The sequence below is a fragment of the Ranitomeya imitator genome, chromosome 4, assembly GCF_032444005.1.
Source record: "Ranitomeya imitator isolate aRanImi1 chromosome 4, aRanImi1.pri, whole genome shotgun sequence".
Taxonomy (NCBI): domain Eukaryota; kingdom Metazoa; phylum Chordata; class Amphibia; order Anura; family Dendrobatidae; genus Ranitomeya; species Ranitomeya imitator.
The window spans coordinates 369,378,081-369,397,100 of NC_091285.1; the positions used below are offsets into that span (position 1 = coordinate 369,378,081).

The following is a 19,020-nucleotide window of genomic DNA, read 5'->3' on the forward strand; positions in this document are numbered from 1 at the left end:
ACGGAGGTGCTCCCTCTGCGTCTCAGAGCTTCCAGCAAGCAAGTAAAAACCAATAAAGCAAGCTGGACAGAAAATATAGCAAACAAAAATAACACAAGCAGAACTTAGCTTATGAAGGATAGAGAGGCCACAGGAACGATCCAGGAGGAAGCAAGACCAATACTAGAACATTGACTGGAGGCCAGGATCAAAGCACCAGGTGGAGTTAAATAGAGCAGCACCTAACGACTTAACCTCATCACCTGAGGAAGGAAACTCAGAAGCCGCAGTACCACTCTCATCCACCAAAGGAAGCTTATAGACAGAACCAGCCGCAGTACCACTCACGACCACAGGAGGGAGCTTGGCCACAGAATTCACAACAGCATATATTACATGTGTTGGAATTTGACAAGCTGCACTACTTTATGAAAGTTTGAAAGTCTTTACATTTTGGTGGTATATAACACTCCAAAAAAGCCTTAAAATGTTCCTAGCTCCAATTAGTCATCTACAGGGTATTACTTGCTTTGTGTTGCACTTTGGTGGTATAGAACTCTCCAAAAAAGGATTCAAAGTGTTTTTTCAATGAATTTGTTATCTATAGAGTATTGTGTGCTTTGTGTTATATTTCGGTGGTATATAACACTTCAAAATGCTTTAAAAATGTTTCTAGAATCAATTACCATATATACTCTTGTAGAAGCTGACTTTTTCAGCACATTTTTTTGAGCTGAAAGCGTCACCCTCGGCTTATACATGAGTGAATTTTCCCACAGGGCCGGTGTGTAAGGGGAGTGGCAGAGCAGCAAGTCACAGGAGGCAGGAGCCAGGGGCTGTGGGTGTCACTGTGTCTGCCTGCTTCCAGAAGACATCCTACTCACCCTCCTGTGTACCCTCGTGGAGTCCCTGCATCTCGCTGGTCCCGGCGCCGGCAGCTCTTCCTGTGCTGAGCAATCACGTGGCCCAGCTCATTAAGGTAATGCATATGCACATCTCTCCACTCACATAGGCATGGAGTGCATATTCATTACCTTAATGAGCGAGGCCACCTGATCGCTCAGCAGGAAGAGCTGATGGCGCTCGAACAAGATGCATCCAGGGAGCACATACAGGTGAGTAGGATGTTTGGTTTTCTAATATGAAACATGCATACAACAACAGGGACTGGGGAGCCATGCATACACAACAGGGGAGCCATGCTTACAACAACAAGGACCAGGGAGCCATGCATACAACAACAGGGACCAGGCAGCCATGCATACAATGACACGGACTGAGGAGCCATGCATTCCAGGACAGAAATGGGGATAAGGAGCCATGCATACCAGGACAGGGAGGAGGGGACAATGCATACCAGGCGTATTATTGAGTCAATAAGCTTACCCAGTTTTTTGTGGCAAAAGTAGGTGACTTGGCTCATACTTGGGTCGGCTTATACTCAAGTATATACGGTATTCATCCACAGAATATTACATGCTTTGTGTTACAGTTCAGTGGTATATAAAGTTATGTGAACCTGTAGAGTAAAATTTCTGCAGCATTTCTGTAGCTCTTGGCAAGAAAAATGCAGATGAAAAAATTGAGCTTTTTTGTACTTTTTTCCCCCTGTGTTTTTGAAAGATTTGAGTGAATCAAGAATTGATATGCTGCATATTATTTTCTTCATAAATCTGCAAGTCAAAAATAACACATGCATGACTCTTCAGGTTTCTCATTCACTTTTCTGGCATCAGGGTTGCATCAGGTTTATCTAGAAAATCTGCAATGAAAAAACACACAAAAAACCCCACCAAATCTGCAATGTGTGCACAGAGCCTAATTCTAAAAAAAAGTTCAACAACTTCTCTGGATTCAATTAGTCATCCATACGATATTACATGCTTTGTGTTACATTTTGGTGGTAGGCAGCACTCCAAAATAGTTAAAAAAAATTCTGTACTGAATTAGTAATCTATACAGTGTAACGTGCTTAGTAGGGGACATCATGGCAAAGAATGGCAAAATCCCTCAAGACTCACAAGGGAGTGACCAGTGGAAGTAAAGACAGAACAATTCCCTCGAAGGTTGCACGAACTGAAACCAGGGTCACGTTCCTCAAAATGGAGGCACAACAATACTAGTATGCAATACGTTTGATCTGAGAAAGAAGGAAGCAGGATGAGACCTTTTTGAGAAATGAATGGGCCTGGGAGAGGTTCCTTGAGGCGGCTTGAAAATAGAGACAGTACAGAGAAAACAGACTATCCTTGGAGCTCCCCACCTCCTATGTGGGAGTAGGCAATGGTGCAGGTAACACAGGGGACTATTGCTCATTAATAAAAGTCAGGGTTTCTGGCACTACCTGAAGTTAGGTCACTTACAGCCCAGGCACCAGAGAATCAGGCTCTAGGAAGCAGGTGGAGGCAGCCCCCTAAGCCTCCCGAGGAAGGAGAAGAAGAATACACCTGAAGAAGATTACTGTATTACCCTGTGAATAATTTTCTCCTGGCTTTGCACATTGTGCAAAGCCTTTATGAATGTAGGAGTACACTTTCAAAATATTAGAAAAAGGTAGTCTTCAAAAAGCTATGGTTGACTGGATGACATTCCTTATATTTTTTTTTACTTTGCACTGTGTACAAAGATTTTATGTGTGTCTAAGTGCCACAACTACACTTTCTTAATTTTTTTATGAGGGACTCCATTTGGTGCCTTCAAGGGTGAATGAATCACCCTCGATATAATTTTTCACTGGCTTTGCACTGTATGCAAAGCTTTTGTGAGTGTAGGAGCAGTACATCTACACTTTGTTCATTTGTTCAAAATATTTGAATGAGGCATTACAGTTGGTGCCTTCAAGGGTGTATGGATGACATTGCTCGTAACTTTTGGGAGACTTTGCACTGTGTGTATAACTTTTATAAATGTAAAAGTACCACAACTACACATTGTTCACAATATTTGAATGAGACACTGCAGTTGGTGCCTTCAAGGGTATATGGATGACCCTTTTGTAATTTTTGGCAGGCTTTGCAATGTGTGCAAAGCTTTTATGAGTGTAGGAGTACCACAACTACACTTTTTTCACAATATTTTAATGAGGCACTACAGTTGGTGCTTTCAGGGTTGCATTGATAATCCTGCTTATAATTTTTGAAAGGGTCTACACTTAGTGCATAGTTTTAAAAGTCTAGTGGTACCAGCACAAGACAATTTGAACAGAATGGGTGTGAGACCCTCCTTTATGTGTAGTGCAGGATGTATCTGAGTCCCTCTTCCATCTAATTCTTGGCAGTTCTTGCTTTCTTCATAAATTACTGTGAAATGTCCATTTTTATCAATAAAAATTATTACAATTATTATAAAAAAATAAAAAATTCAATTTTGCTTTACTTAAATTATTATTATTATTATTATTGTTTAAAACCTTTCTACTGTGTTCCTTATATACAAGTTATTATACAGGAAGAAATGTTTCTTAATATTTGTTTCCTGCAAAATGCAATTTCTGATCAGTTTGGAATGTTTTATTGTCACTCCTTAAAGTGAAGTTAAAGTGTGAAACCATTGTTCTCAGCAGCGATCTGGGAGTCAGAGATGCTTCCAGGGGTCTTCTCCATACTGTTCTCCTTCTATTTAGCACTTTTTCCATCCATTTCAACATTTTCACTACTATCCCAGACCTCTTTGTAGGGTCTGATGGAAAAATGCCCTGATTTTCCATTGACTCCCATTATTCTCGTTACTCGTAAAGAGCATCCAAGCATTTTAGTGTTCACTCATCTCTAGTATTTTCTAAAATGTTTAACCACATGACCATGGTGAGGAGGAGTGCTAACTTGTTTCTTGAACACTGGAGTTGCGCATGATTGAATACTGATCCATATAAGTTCTTTCTCAACATGATTATGTGGTAGGTGAAGGTTGGGTTTGTTGAAGAGATTGTTTGGGTGCTTATGATTAACCCCGTTCTGACATATAACGTACTATCCCGTTGAGGTAGGGTGGACCCGTATGCCCACCGACGGGATAGTACGTCATACGCGATCGGCCGCGCTCACGGGGGGAGCGTGGCCGATCGCGGCCGGGTGTCAGCTGCCTATCGCAGCTGACATCCGGCACTATGTGCCAGGAGTGGTCACGGACCGCCTCCGGCACATTAACCCCCGGCACACCGCGATCAAACATGATCGCGGTGTGTCGGCGGTATAGGGAAGCATTGCGCAGGGAGGGGGCTCCCTGCAGGTTTCCCTGATGTGATCGCGTTGCTGCATGGGTCTCCTACCTCCTTCCTCGCTGCAGGCCTGGATCCAACATGGCTGCGGCATCCGGGTCCTGCAGGGAGGGAGATGGCTTACCAAGTGCCTGCTCAGAGCAGGCGCTTGGTAAGCCTGCAGCACTGTAAGTCAGATCGCTGATCTGACAGAGTTCTGTGCAAACTGTCAGATCAGCAATCTGTGATGCCCCCCCGGGACAAAGTAAAAAAGTTAAAAAAAAAAATTCCACATGTGTAAAAAAAAAAAAAAAAAAAAAATCCTAAATAAAGAAAAAAAAATATTATTCCCATAAATACATTTCTTTATCTAAATAAAAAAAAACCAAACAATAAAAGTACACATATTTAGTATCGCTGCGTCCGTAACGACCCAACCTATAAAACAGCCCCACTAGTTAAGCCCTTCAGTAAACACCGGAAAAAAAAAACGAGGCAAAAAACAACGCTTTATTATCATACCGCCGAACAAAGAGTAACATAGTAACATAGTAACATAGTTAGTAAGGCCGAAAAAAGACATTTGTCCATCCAGTTCAGCCTATATTCCATCATAATAAATCCCCAGATCTACGTCCTTCTACAGAACCTAATTGTATGATACAATATTGTTCTGCTCCAGGAAGACATCCAGGCCTCTCTTGAACCCCTCGACTGAGTTCGCCATCACCACCTCCTCAGGCAAGCAGTTCCAGATTCTCACCGCCCTAACAGTAAAGAATCCTCTTCTATGTTGGTGGAAAAACCTTCTCTCCTCCAGACGCAAAGAATGCCCCCTTGTGCCCGTCACCGTCCTTGGTATAAACAGATCCTCAGCGAGATATTTGTATTGTCCCTTTATATACTTATACATGGTTATTAGATCGCCCCTCAGTCGTCTTTTTTCTAGACTAAATAATCCTAATTTCGCTAATCTATCTGGGTATTGTAGTTCTCCCATCCCCTTTATTAATTTTGTTGCCCTCCTTTGTACTCTCTCTAGTTCCATTATATCCTTCCTGAGCACCGGTGCCCAAAACTGGACACAGTACTCCATGTGCGGTCTAACTAGGGATTTGTACAGAGGCAGTATAATGCTCTCATAATGTGTATCCAGACCTCTTTTAATGCACCCCATGATCCTGTGTGCCTTGGCAGCTGCTGCCTGGCACTGGCTGCTCCAGGTAAGTTTATCATTAACTAGGATCTCCAAGTCCTTCTCCCTGTCAGATTTACCCAGTGGTTTCCCATTCAGTGTGTAATGGTGACATTGATTCCTTCTTCCCATGTGTATAACCTTACATTTATCATTGTTAAACCTCATCTGCCACCTTTCAGCCCAAGTTTCCAACTTATCCAGATCCATCTGTAGTAGAATACTATCTTCTCTTGTATTAACTGCTTTACATAGTTTTGTATCATCTGCAAATATCGATATTTTACTGTGTAAACCTTCTACCAGATCATTAATGAATATGTTGAAGAGAACAGGTCCCAATACTGACCCCTGCGGTACCCCACTGGTCACAGCGACCCAGTTAGAGACTATACCATTTATAACCACCCTCTGCTTTCTATCACAAAGCCAGTTACTAACCCATTTACACACATTTTCCCCCAGACCAAGCATTCTCATTTTGTGTACCAACCTCTTGTGCGGCACGGTATCAAACGCTTTGGAAAAATCGAGATATACCACGTCCAATGACTCACAGTGGTCCAGCCTATAGCTTACCTCTTCATAAAAACTGATTAGATTGGTTTGACAGGAGCGATTTCTCATAAACCCATGCTGATATGGAGTTAAACAGTTATTCTCATTGAGATAATCCAGAATAACATCCCTCAGAAACCCTTCAAATATTTTACCAACAATAGAGGTTAGACTTACTGGCCTATAATTTCCAGGTTCACTTTTAGAGCCCTTTTTGAATATTGGCACCACATTTGCTATGCGCCAATCCTGCGGAACAGACCCTGTCCCTAAAGAGTCCCTAAAAATAAGAAATAATGGTTTATCTATTACATTACTTAGTTCTCTTAGTACTCGTGGGTGTATGCCATCCGGACCCGGAGATTTATCTATTTTGATCTTATTTAGCCGGTTTCGCACCTCTTCTTGGGTTAGATTGGTGACCCTTAATATAGGGTTTTCATTGTTTCTTGGGATTTCACCTAGCATTTCATATTCCACCGTGAATACCGTGGAGAAGAAGGTGTTTAATATGTTAGCTTTTTCCTCGTCATCTACAACCATTCTTTCCTCACTATTTTTTAAGGGGCCTACATTTTCAGTTTTTTTTCTTTTACTATTGATATAGTTGAAGAACAGTTTGGGATTAGTTTTACTCTCCTTAGCAATGTGCTTCTCTGTTTCCTTTTTGGCAGCTTTAATTAGTTTTTTAGATAAAGTATTTTTCTCCCTATAGTTTTTTAGAGCTTCAATGGTGCCATCCTGCTTTAGTAGTGCAAATGCTTTCTTTTTACTGTTAATTGCCTGTCTTACTTCTTTGCTTAGCCACATTGGGTTTTTTCTATTTCTAGTCCTTTTATTCCCACAAGGTATAAACCGCTTACACTGCCTATTTAGGATGTTCTTAAACATTTCCCATTTATTATCTGTATTCTTATTTCTGAGGATATTGTCCCAGTCTACCAGATTAAGGGCATCTCTAAGCTGGTCAAACTTTGCCTTCCTAAAGTTCAGTGTTTTTGTGACTCCCTGACAAGTCCCGCTAGTGAACGACAGGTGAAACTGTACAATATTGTGGTCGCTATTTTTATGCCTGACCACCTGCAGATTTGTTATTCTGTCAGGTCTATTAGATAGTATTAGGTCTAAAAATGCTGCTCCTCTGGTTGGATTCTGCACCAATTGTGAAAGATAATTTTTCTTGGTTATTAGCAGAAACCTGTTGCCTTTATGGGTTTCACAGGTTTCTGTTTCCCAGTTAATATCCGGGTAGTTAAAGTCCCCCATAACCAGGACCTCATTATGGGTTGCAGCTTCATCTATCTGCTTTAGAAGGAGACTTTCCATAGTTTCTGTTATATTTGGGGGTTTGTAACAGACCCCAATGAGAATTTTGTTACCATTTTTCCCTCCATGAATTTCGACCCATATGGACTCGACATCCTCATTTCCTTCGCTAATATCCTCCCTTAGAGTGGACTTTAGACAAGACTTTACATAGAGACAAACCCCTTCTCCTCTCCGATTTTTACGATCCTTTCTAAACAGACTGTAACCCTGTAAGTTAACTGCCCAGTCATAGCTTTCATCTAACCATGTCTCGGTTATTCCCACTATGTCAAAGTTACCTGTAGATATTTCTGCTTCTAGTTCTTCCATCTTGTTTGTCAGGCTTCTGGCGTTTGCCAGAGTGGAATAACACGCGATCAAAAAGACAGATATAAATAAACATGGTACCGCTGAAAACATCATCTTGTCCCACAAAAAACGAGCCACCATACAGCATCATCAGCAAAAATATAATAAAAAGTTATAGTCCTGAGAATAAAGCGATGCCAAAATAAGTATTTTTTCTATAAAATAGTTTTTATCGTATAAAAGCGCCAAAACATAAAAAAATGATATAAATGAGATATCGCTGTAATCGTACTGACCCGAAGAATAAAACTGCATTATAATAATAATTATAGTAATAATTTTTATTTATATAGCGCCAACAAATTCCGCAACACTTTACAATTAAGCGGGGACATGTACAGACAATAAATTCAGTACAAGTTAAGACAATTTAAACAGTGACATTAGGGGTGAGGTCCCTGCTCGCAAGCTTACAATCTACAGGCTTTATCAATTTTACCAAACGCGGAACGGTATAAACGCCTCCCCCAAAAGAATTTCATGAATAGCTGGTTTTTGATCATTCTGCCTCACAAAAATCAGAAAAAAAAGCGTTCAAAAAATGTCACGTGCCCGAAAATGTTACTAATAAAAACGTCAGCTCGTCCCGCAAAAAACAAGACCCGACATGAATCTGTGGACTCAAATATGGAAAAATTATAGTGCTCAAAATGTGGTAACGCAAAAAATATTTTTTGCAATAGAAAGCGTCTTTCAGTGTGTGATGGCTGCCAATCATAAAAATCCGCTAAATAACCCTCTATAAAAGTAAATCAAACCACCCTTCATCACCCCCTTAGTTAGGGAAAAATTAAAAAATTAAAAAATGTATTTATTTCTATTTTCCCGTTAGGGCTAGGGCTAGGGTTGGGGCTAGGGTTAGGGCTAGGGTTAGGGCTAGGGTTACGGCTAGGGTTAGGGCTATGGTTAGGGTTAGGGCTAGGGTTAAGGTTAGGGTTAGGGCTAGGGTTAGGGTTGGGGCTAGGGTTAAGGCTACAGTTAGGGTTGGGGCTAAATTTAGGGTTTGTATTACATTTATGGTTGGGAATAGGGTTGGGATTAGGGGTAGGGGTGTGTCTTGGTTAGAGTTGTGGTTAGGGTTACCATTAGGATTAGGGTTAGGGGTGTGTTTGGATTAGGGTTTCAGTTATAATTGGGGGGTTTCCACTGTTTAGACACATCATGGGCTCTCCAAACTTGACATGGCATCCGATCTCAATTCCAGCCAATTCTGCGATGAAAAAGTAAAACAGTGCTCCTTCCCTTCCGAGCTCTCCCGTGTGACAAAACAGGGGTATTCCCCAACATATGGGATATCAACATACTCAGGACAAATTGGACAACAACTTTTGGGGTCTAATTTCTCCTGTTACCCTTGGGAAAATACAAAACTGGGGGCTAAAAAATAATTTTTGTGGGAAAAAAAGATGTTTTATTTTCACGGCTCTGCGTTATAAACTGTAGTGAAACACTTGGGGGTTCAAAGTTCTCACAACACACCTAGATAAGTTCCTTGGGGGGTCTAGTTTCCAATATGGGGTCACTTGTGGGGTGTTTCTAATGTTTAGGTACATTAGGGGCTCTGCAAATGCAATGTGACGCCTGCAGACCATTCCATCTAAGTCTGCATTCCAAATGGCGCTCCTTCCCTTCCGAGCCCTCCCATGCGCCCAAACGGTGGTCCCCCCCACATATGGGGTATCAGCGTACTCAGGACAAATTGGACAACAACTTTTGGGGTCCAATTTCTCCTGTTACCCTGGGGAAAATATAAAACTGGGGGTTAAAATAATTTTTGTGGGAACATTTTTTTGTTTTATTTTTGCGACTCTGCATAATAAACTTCTGTGAAGCCCTTGGTGGGTCAAAGTGCTCACCACACCTCTAGATAAGTTCCTTAGGGGGTCTACTTTCCAAAATGGTATCACTTGTGGGGAATTTCAATGTTTAGGCACATCAGTGGCTCTCCAAATGCAACATGGCGTCCCATCTCAATTCCTGTCAATTTTTCATTGAAAAGTCAAACGGCGCTCCTTCCCTTCCGAGCTCTCCCATCCGCCCAAACAGAGGTTTACCCCCACATATTGAGTATCAGTGTACTCAGGACAAATTGTACAACAACTTTTGGGGTCCAATTTCTTCTCTTACTCTTGGGAAAATAAAAAATTGGGGGCAAAAAAATAATTTTTTGTGAAAAAATATGATTTTTTATTTTCATGGTTCTGCATTATAAACTTCTGTGAAGCACTTGTTGGGTCAAAGTGCTCACCACACCTCTAAATAAGTTCCTTAGGGGGTCTACTTTCCAAAATGGTATCACTTGTGGGGGGTTTTAATGTTTAGGCACATCAGTGGCTCTCCAAACGCAACATGGCGTCTCATCTCAATTCCTGTCAATTTTGTATTAAAAAGTCAAATGGCGCTCCTTCGCTTCCGAGCTCTGTCATGCGCCCAAACAGTGGTTTACCCCCACATATGGGGTATCAGCGTACTCAGGACAAATTGTACAACAACTTTTGGGGTCCAGTTTCTCCTGTTACCCTTGGTAAAATAAAACAAATTGGAGCTGAAGTAATTTTTTTGTGAAAAAAAGTTAAATGTTTATTTTTATTTAAACATTCAAAAAATTCCTGTGAAACACCTGAAGGGTTAATAAACTTCTTGAATGTGGTTTTGAGCACCTTCAGGGGCGCAGTTTTTAGAATGGTGTCACACTTGGGTATTTTCTATCATATAGACCCCTCAAAATGACTTCAAATGAGATGTGGTCCCTGAAAAAAATGGTGTGGTAAAAATGAGAAATTGCTGGTCAACTTTTAACCCTTATAACTCCCGAACAAAAAAAAATTTGGGTTCCAAAATTGTGCTGATGTAAAGTAGACATGTGGGAAATGTTACATATTAAGTATTTTGTGTGACATATCTGTGATTTAATTGCATAAAAATTCAAAGTTGTAAAATTGCGAAATTTTCTAAATTTTCGCCATATTTCTGTTTTTTTCACAAATAATCACAGGTAATATCAAATAAATTTTACCACTATCATGAAGTACAATATGTCATGAGAAAACTGTGTCAGAATCACCAGGATCCGTTGAAGCTTTCCAGAGTTATAACCTCATAAAGGGACAGTGGTCAGAATTGTAAAAAATGGTCTGGTCATTAACGTGCAAACCACCCTTGGGGGTAAAGGGGTTAAGAAAAAAATTAAGATTTATAATCTATTGTTAAGCCGGAAAATGGAAATTTTTTTAGATAAAGTGCACTTCTAAAAATAATATACGGTAATACAAATTTTCCTAAGTTTAAACACTCTCAAGTAATTCAGAATAATGGAAATGACAAAACTAAACACAGCCCACGAGCGTATCATTACATGTTATTTTTACAGTGACAGTTGTATAGTGTGTATATTTTTCTTTTAGTTTGAGCCTGCGTTTAGTTTAGAGAACATCAGAACTTGCTGCACAGCTGTAATATTTCATGTTGCAGGAAGATATGGCAAGTGATGTGGATATGTACTGATATTTAATATCATTTGCACTTACTAGAAGAACCATTAGATTTTTCTCTAGCTCAGAGATCACCTATCAAAACATTTTCCAAAAATCATTACTGTCTTTTCAGTTTCCTTGAAATGTTTAAAATTACCAAAAACAGCCCAGAGTGGTCTCTCCAATTCCTGTTAGTCTGTGGTCAGCATTTAACTTGCTGGGATGACTGTCTTATTTGATTACCATGGTTTATATTGTAAAGAATACTTAATATACATGGATTTATTTTTTTATGTAAATAAAGTAAATATGACAAAGTTGGGGTTTACTTTGAAAATAATCTACTCGTTGGCCTGAACTGACCTTGTTTTTTTCTCTCATTTTCTTTGTTTACTGTATTTGATTTCATGATGTTTTATGACATATCAAAATACTGGCATTTTTAAAGACAGAATGATTTATGGAAGGAATTATTTTGGTGAAATGATATCTGGACTTCACCAATATTCTAAATTATATTTCTAGTTTATGTTTACTCATATATGTGTGTACCTACGAGCAGGCATATACAAGTATGCACTCAGAGTCAGGTCATGATAACATAGGGCCTTAGGTAGATCTACAATTTTATGGATCCTCCTAGAAAATTAGGACACATTGCAAATTTGCCACTAACTTCACTTAACTGATAATGCATTATAGCACATCAGTAAGGCATCTTTTTTTGAACAATATGTAAATGAGACACATTTACAATACATGCTGAATATTAGCAGCCTCTATAACTCTAATTAATACCTGGCTCAAATCATATGATTTTCATTCAGAAAAATCAAACGATTTTCATCGATAATGTAATCTGTGTGTCCCTATGTGTATAGAAGGAATGTGGCCGGAAGTGCCAAACCTGGACAACCCCTTTAATCATTCTCTATGGATCCTCTTCATGAGCTTGTGGTTGCTGCAAAGTATTACTGATCAGAACGGTAATGCATTAGTCAATACTGCAACCAGGGAATGGCCACAGCCGTCACAATGACCATCCCAGCTGAAAAAGGAAAAACAGAAACTAACAGGGGACCTAGGCAATCTTAAGAGGGAAGATGAGCATTGTTAATGTATGCAAGCTATTTTGTTTCTAAATCAGGGGTCAAAAACCCTCTCTTAACTTCTTCCAGGTAGCAAGAATATATATGCTAAGTTACGCAAACTATTTATTATTGAAATATAATTCATAATTTTATGTACCCCACTTATTACGGTTACTAATTGCATATTAACACTGTTCATGTTGTCACGACTTGTGCTGTTTCTGTGGTTTCTTTCCTCTCTCTTGCTGGCAGGATGCCATTTGACCTTGGTGGTCTTAATCATGTTCATACTTTGTACTATATTGTAAGTTCAGATTTGATAGTGTTATCGTGAGTCTGCTATGCAACCTCATCTGGCTGCTGCTCCTTAGTGTAAGTTAACTCTTCTCTGGATCTAAACTCTGATGTATTACAGCTGCTTCTGTTATGTTCAATTGAGTTCTTCTATTTAAATACTATTACTTCATTCATTAGTGCATAAGTGTTAATATATATTTTACTCTGCAGTTTTTATTACCAGTCTAGTTTGAACAACTGCCATTGTGAGCTCAGCATCAAGCCTCTTTATTTTATCTTCACAGTCTTGTCTGCATTAGGTCACACAAGCATGCATCATGCTACCATCTTGCATCATGCTACCAACCTATGTACCACCACCAACCTGTGTTCTGCTTACACCATGTGTCCATGTTTCTTTATGGTTACGTTTTCCCCACTTCACATCTAGACTTCAATATGCACAGTTATCACTGTAGCATCTGGCCATCAAAACAGTTGGCCATCAGATTCCGTTATTCAGCCTATGTTGTCAATTTCCACTAACTATTATTTTTTATTTTATTTTCCTCTCCTTTTTTAACTTATTAAAAAGTAAGTAATGTATGTGACAGCAAATTGCTAGAATATACTGTCATTGTGCGACTGCTGTCAGCTTGACATTGAGGCCTATAGCCAAAGTGAAACCACTATTTAGAGCACAAAAACCCCTTTGGGTTTTCTCCTACATTGAATTCCATGTTTCTCATCAAATCTTGAGTTTGCCAGTAAAGATGGTTGAATCTGTAGAAAAATCTCTAAAATGTATGGGGAAAATTCAATTTGTATCAATCAAATCTATTCAAGCAAATTGAATGGTCTTTATTATTCTTTGGGATCTCTACTCTATTTAACCCCAGACATGGATTACACGTGAAACAGAATTACGGACAGGTGAGGGATATGGTTGTTTTTTATTTTGTTTTATTACTGGAGACGAGGGCTTCAATGAAATGGGCGTTAAGTGAGTATAACGGTGTTGGTTATTTTTAAATAGAAAAGGAAAAGTGTAGGATGCTTCCAGAGGTAAACTTTTTACGTCCGAACACAGCTGCGGGCTCAAGTTGTCTAACCGGCGGTAAGGATTTCACTGCCAATCAGAAGCAGTGTTTGCTGCACTGTCATGCATATGACAGGCCGAGAAACACCGAGTGTTTGGGGGGACGCCGTACTTTACTGTTCGGATTCGTCCATCTCTAGTCATGACATATGTTGTTAGATGAAGAAGTTGAAAGAGGATATTAGCGATGGGGAAAAAGTGAAAACAAGAGGCACAAAATGCCAGATAGTGGATTGTAGGGGAGGATGGACTGGTGGCTCCAGCATTCCAGAGAAAAATATACCTGACTGAAATTGTGCAGCCTGACTCTCATTCATGCTCCCTGCGGTTTGAGTAGCATGAATCAGATGACAGGTACCTTTTATAGCCGAATATGTGTGACTTATAGAAGTGCTAATGGTTATTGGTCTTCCCTGCATTCTATCATGAAAGATGGATGTTGCTCTACAACACGCTAACAAGGTGTACTGGGCAAATCCCAAAACTCAGTCACAATGTAATTTGCAAGCTGGTAGATTCAGTTTCCAACTAAAAAAACAAACTGAATTAACAATATAACATAAATAACACAACCATTGAAATTATCACCAAACAACAATGCAAACAAGCCAATAAACTAACCTAAATGATTCATTCATTATCATCCTATCCCAGCGAGTAGCTTCTTTCTACCACAATGACTTGACATTTATTTTTCAGAAATGTATTACAAATCAATTGTTATTACATGCTTCTTGCTGGCAGGGCTGAAATGGTTTCCTCTCAGTTTGGCAAATACAATTATTTATTTAAAAGCAGAAGCAATCAGTGAGCAGACATTACTAACAGCTCAGGGCTGACTGTTACATGATCTTCATGTCCTGTATGATGCATGCTCTGCAGAAAACTACTGCTTGCTCAATTCCCTGTGCTGTGTTTATTTAGTAATGCTGAGAATTGCAGGCAAAATATTATATTTTACTTTTGATTTTATCTTTCCGCAAAGTATGATACAAAAAATATAGTACAACATTTGCTTTATTCTACGTCTTGCCAATCTTTTTACAAAGTAAACAAACAAATCTTACAGTTATTTCCCCAAATAATATAATAATAATAATAATTTTTATATATATAGCGCCAACATATTCCGCAGCATTTTACAAATTATAGAGGGGACTTGTACAGACAATAGACATTACAGCATAACAGAAATACAGTTCAAAACAGATACCAGGAGGAGTGAGGGCCCTGCTCGCAAGCTTACAAACTATGAGGAAAAGGGGAGACACGAGAGGTGGATGGTAACAATTGCTTTAGTTATTCGGACCGGCCATAGTGTAAGGCTCGGGTGTTCATGTAAAGCTGCATAATTAAATACTATTCTATTTTCCTGTCACCCACACTGAAATATTCAGATGAAATGACTAAAATTTTGTCACATATAATCTCTTAAATCTTCTTTCAATTTTAAAGTAGCAATGGCTCCTGTACTTTTCTCATGCAAGTGAACTTACTTTTATATGCTAGTCCACATATTTTTACTGATGGTCTCTATCGCATCTGTTTTTAATGGACCCATTTCAGTTTTTACATTGGAAACTATGGTTGACTTTTTATTTAATTTTTTATTTATTTATTGATGTATAACACAGATGTCATAGGGTTGACACACTGATGTATAAAATGGATAAACAAATGAAATACAGAAGTAAAAAATGTTAATACAGATTATCAACAGATGAGAAATCATCAGTTTTCATTCAGATTTTGATCTATGATTGTCTGAGCTTGGACTTCAGCTTCTAGGGAAATACAGTGGCTTGCTAAAGTATTCATGTGACATTTTTCGTGTTTTGCTACCTCACTAGCTGAAATCTTACTGTTTTTTTGAGAACTTTCATCAGTTCATATAAATAACATGCCAACAACTGTGAAAATGTGTTTTTTCTTTTTATTGTGAGGCAAACAACAAATAGGACAAAATAACTGAAAATTTCAGAATGCATAACTATTCACCTCCCTAAAGTCAGTACTTTTTAGTGCCTGCTTGTGCAGCAATTACAGCTGCAAGTCATGATGCACAAGTCTCTATGAGCTTTCCACGTCTTGCTACTGAGACTTTTGCCCATTTCTCAAGGCAGAACTGCTCTAGATCCTTCAAGGTAGATAGTGTCCTCTGGTAAACAGCAATCTTCAGGTTTGACCACAGATTCTCAATTGGATTAAGGTCTGGGCTTTGACTAGGCCACTCCAAAATATTTACACATTTACCCTTAAACCACTTGAGTGTTGCTTTAGAAGTATGCTTGGGGTCACTGTCTTGTTGGAAGATGAACCTACATCCCATTCGCAAATCATTGGCACACTGAATCTGAAACAGGTTTTGCTCAAGAATATTACTGTATTTTGTAAAATCCATCTTCCCTTAGGATCAGACCATTTTCCCTGTACCTTCTGCTGAAAAACATCCTCACAGCATGATGCTGCCACAACCATGTTTCACTGTTGGGATGGTGTTCTTGGGTGATGAACTGTGTTGGTTTGGTGCCAGGCATAGCATTTACCTTGGTGGCTAAAAAGTTCAATTTTTCCACCATTCATTTGGAGAGTCTCCCACATGTCTTTTGGCAAACTCAAAATGATCCTTACAATTTGTGAGTGTAAGTAAAGGCTTTTTTCTACACACTCTCCATAAAGGCCACTTTCATGAAGTGTATGGCTTATTGTGGTCCCATGGACATATATTCCAGTCTCTGCTTGGGAATTCTGCAGCTCCTTCAGGGTTACCTTTGGTCTTTGTGCTGCCTCTTTAATTAATGCCCTTCTTGCTCATGCTGAGAGTTTTGGTGGACAGGCCTCTCTTGGCAGGTTTGTGTGGTACCATGTTCTTTCCATTTGATTATAATGGATTTGATGGTGCTTCGGTGGATCATCAGAGATTGGGAAACTTTATTATAACCCAACCCTGACTTGTACAATTCAACAACTTTGACCCTGACTTGTTAGAAGATCTCCTTGGTCTTCATGGTTTTGTTTGATTAACTTTAAAAAATGAACATATTTTTTATCATGTCCAAAAAAGTCTCACACATCAAAATATTAAGTCATTTAAACCGTACATTAAATGATGAGAAGAAAAGAAAATCTAAATGCCAGAATTGCCATTTTTTGGTTGCAACACTTTACACAAACTATATAAATACAAGAGAAAAAAGCACATGCTCAAAAAGGTTGGAACTCCACAAGAAGAATTGTTGCAAAAATGACAAAAGTTTTTTTCCACATAGAGATACTACACACAGTTTAAAAACATTTAAAACATTTAAAACATACTCCAAAGAGTAGATGGCTCCAGTAATCCAAGAATCAAGTATTGCATATCAAATACGCTACATCATATAACAGTAATGACTGGCATAGATTAAAGTTTTTTTGCACCAAACATAAATTTGTTTATATCACAAATGCTGCATACGGATATAATATAAGGAAAAATTCCAGTAGACAGAACCTAAAATCTCTGGGGGGACAAAAACAATGGCAGGCTCATAGGGCTTGTTACTGTTTCCTTTGGTTGGTATAATAACCTAATTTTTTTTGTATCTCACAGAAGTATAAACCCATAGAACCTATATTGGGGCACAACACTTGTAATAATGTGACAAAGTCATGCATAAAGTCACTTTTATTTGTGACTAGTCAATGCTGATACACGCAGGTCTAATAGCAGTGTTGAGTCTGGAATTTGGTCTCCAGAGATGCTCACACCAGCACAAATAGTGCCGTAAATCAGGACTGCCCATGTAAAGACATTGTGTGCCAAGAAAAAAAGGTAGGAGAGAGCTGTATACTTCACCCTGACCAGTCCTCTATAGTCACCCCTTGGTCCCTTTAAGCAGCGGTGCAGCCAGTTTTGTAATGGAGATTGGAGACCCACGCGTTCCGACACACACACGGGTGCCTTTCTCAAGGTAAGTGTAACTGCTATTAGACCTGCGTGTATCAGCATTGACTAGTCACAAATAAAAGTGACTTTATGCATGACTTTGTCACATTATTACAAGTGTTGTGCCCCAATATAGGTTCTATGGGTTTATTCTTCTGTGAGATACAAAAAAAAAAATTAGGTTATTATACCAACCAAAGGAAACAGTAACAATCCCTATGAGCCTGCCATTGTTTTTGTCCCCCCAGAGATTTTAGGTTCTGTCTACTGGAATTTTTCCTTATATTATATCCGTATGCAGCATTTGTGATATAAACAAATTTATGTTTGGTGCAAAAAAACTTTAATCTATGCCAGTCATTACTGTTTTATGATGTAGCGTATTTGATATGCAATACTTGATTCTTGGATTACTGGAGCCATCTACTCTTTGGAGTATGTTTTAAATGTTTTTAAACTGTGTGTAGTATCTCTATGTGGAAATAAACTTTTGTCATTTTTGCAACAATTCTTCTTGTGGAGTTCCAACCTTTTTGAGCATGTGCTTTTTTCTCTTGTATTTATGTTGTACTTTTTACATGCTCGGTAGTGAACCCACATTATTTATATAAAAAAAGTTGTGTTTAGGTAGACTTTACACAAACTATGTAATAAAAAACAATCAAACCATCACCTTTACCTTTTTCTTAACTACATTTTGTTTGGTAAGAAAATATGAATATCAGAAGAAAATTATGACTCTGCTTTATGAAGGTGTTGCACACATGAGTCATATTTTGCAGTACTCGCAAACTTTGGGCAATGTTTATATCAGGGGAAAAAGTTTCTGTATGTCTATTGTTGCTTATGTATGATTCAATTTTTTTACCACGTATTCTTTATAAACCATTAACCTGCTTCTATCTTGTGTAGCTTTTTTTTTTTAAGAAAAAGGACTTTTGAATGGTTTTTAAAAGACATGTAAGCCTGCCATAAAACGTGTTTAACCCATTCGTGACCTGAACATACGAATATGGCAATATTCAAATTTGCATATTTTTTTAATATTGAGAAAAAAAAATGGAAATTTGTTAAAAAAATATTTTTGCTTGTGTTTTTTCCTGAAACCCACAATGTTTTAATTTTTCAGTCAGTGGAGCTGTGTGAGGGATTGTTTTTAGTGTGGTTATTTGAAATTTCTATTTATAAGAGTTTGGAGTACATGCTGTGATGTGATGACTTATTTTTTTTTCTTTTGATGTGTTGAACTGGCTGAAAACATCTCAATTCTGGAATTTTCAGATTTTTTTCTCTTTGCATTATATACCAATCACGTCAACTATTTTTTATTTATTTTTATATCTCTGACCTTTATGGATGCAGAAATACCACTTTGTATTTTTTTTATTTCTTTATTTTTAATGCAGGAAAATGGTGCCAATCTTTTTTTTCCTACTTTTTAAAAACATTACTTTTATTTTACTGTAGTTTTTAACCCATTTCTGCCAGCTGACGGAATAGTACGTCAGCTGGCAGTATCCCCCGCTTTGAGGTGGGCTCCGGCAGTGAG

General features: G+C 38.5%; 1 protein-coding gene across 1 annotated transcript in view; it reads right to left on the bottom strand.

Annotated features, from left to right (window-relative positions):
• The window catches only part of HGF (hepatocyte growth factor), a 240,991-nt gene that overhangs the window by 212,574 nt on the left and 9,397 nt on the right, over nucleotides 1–19,020 (bottom strand). The window lies entirely within an intron of this gene.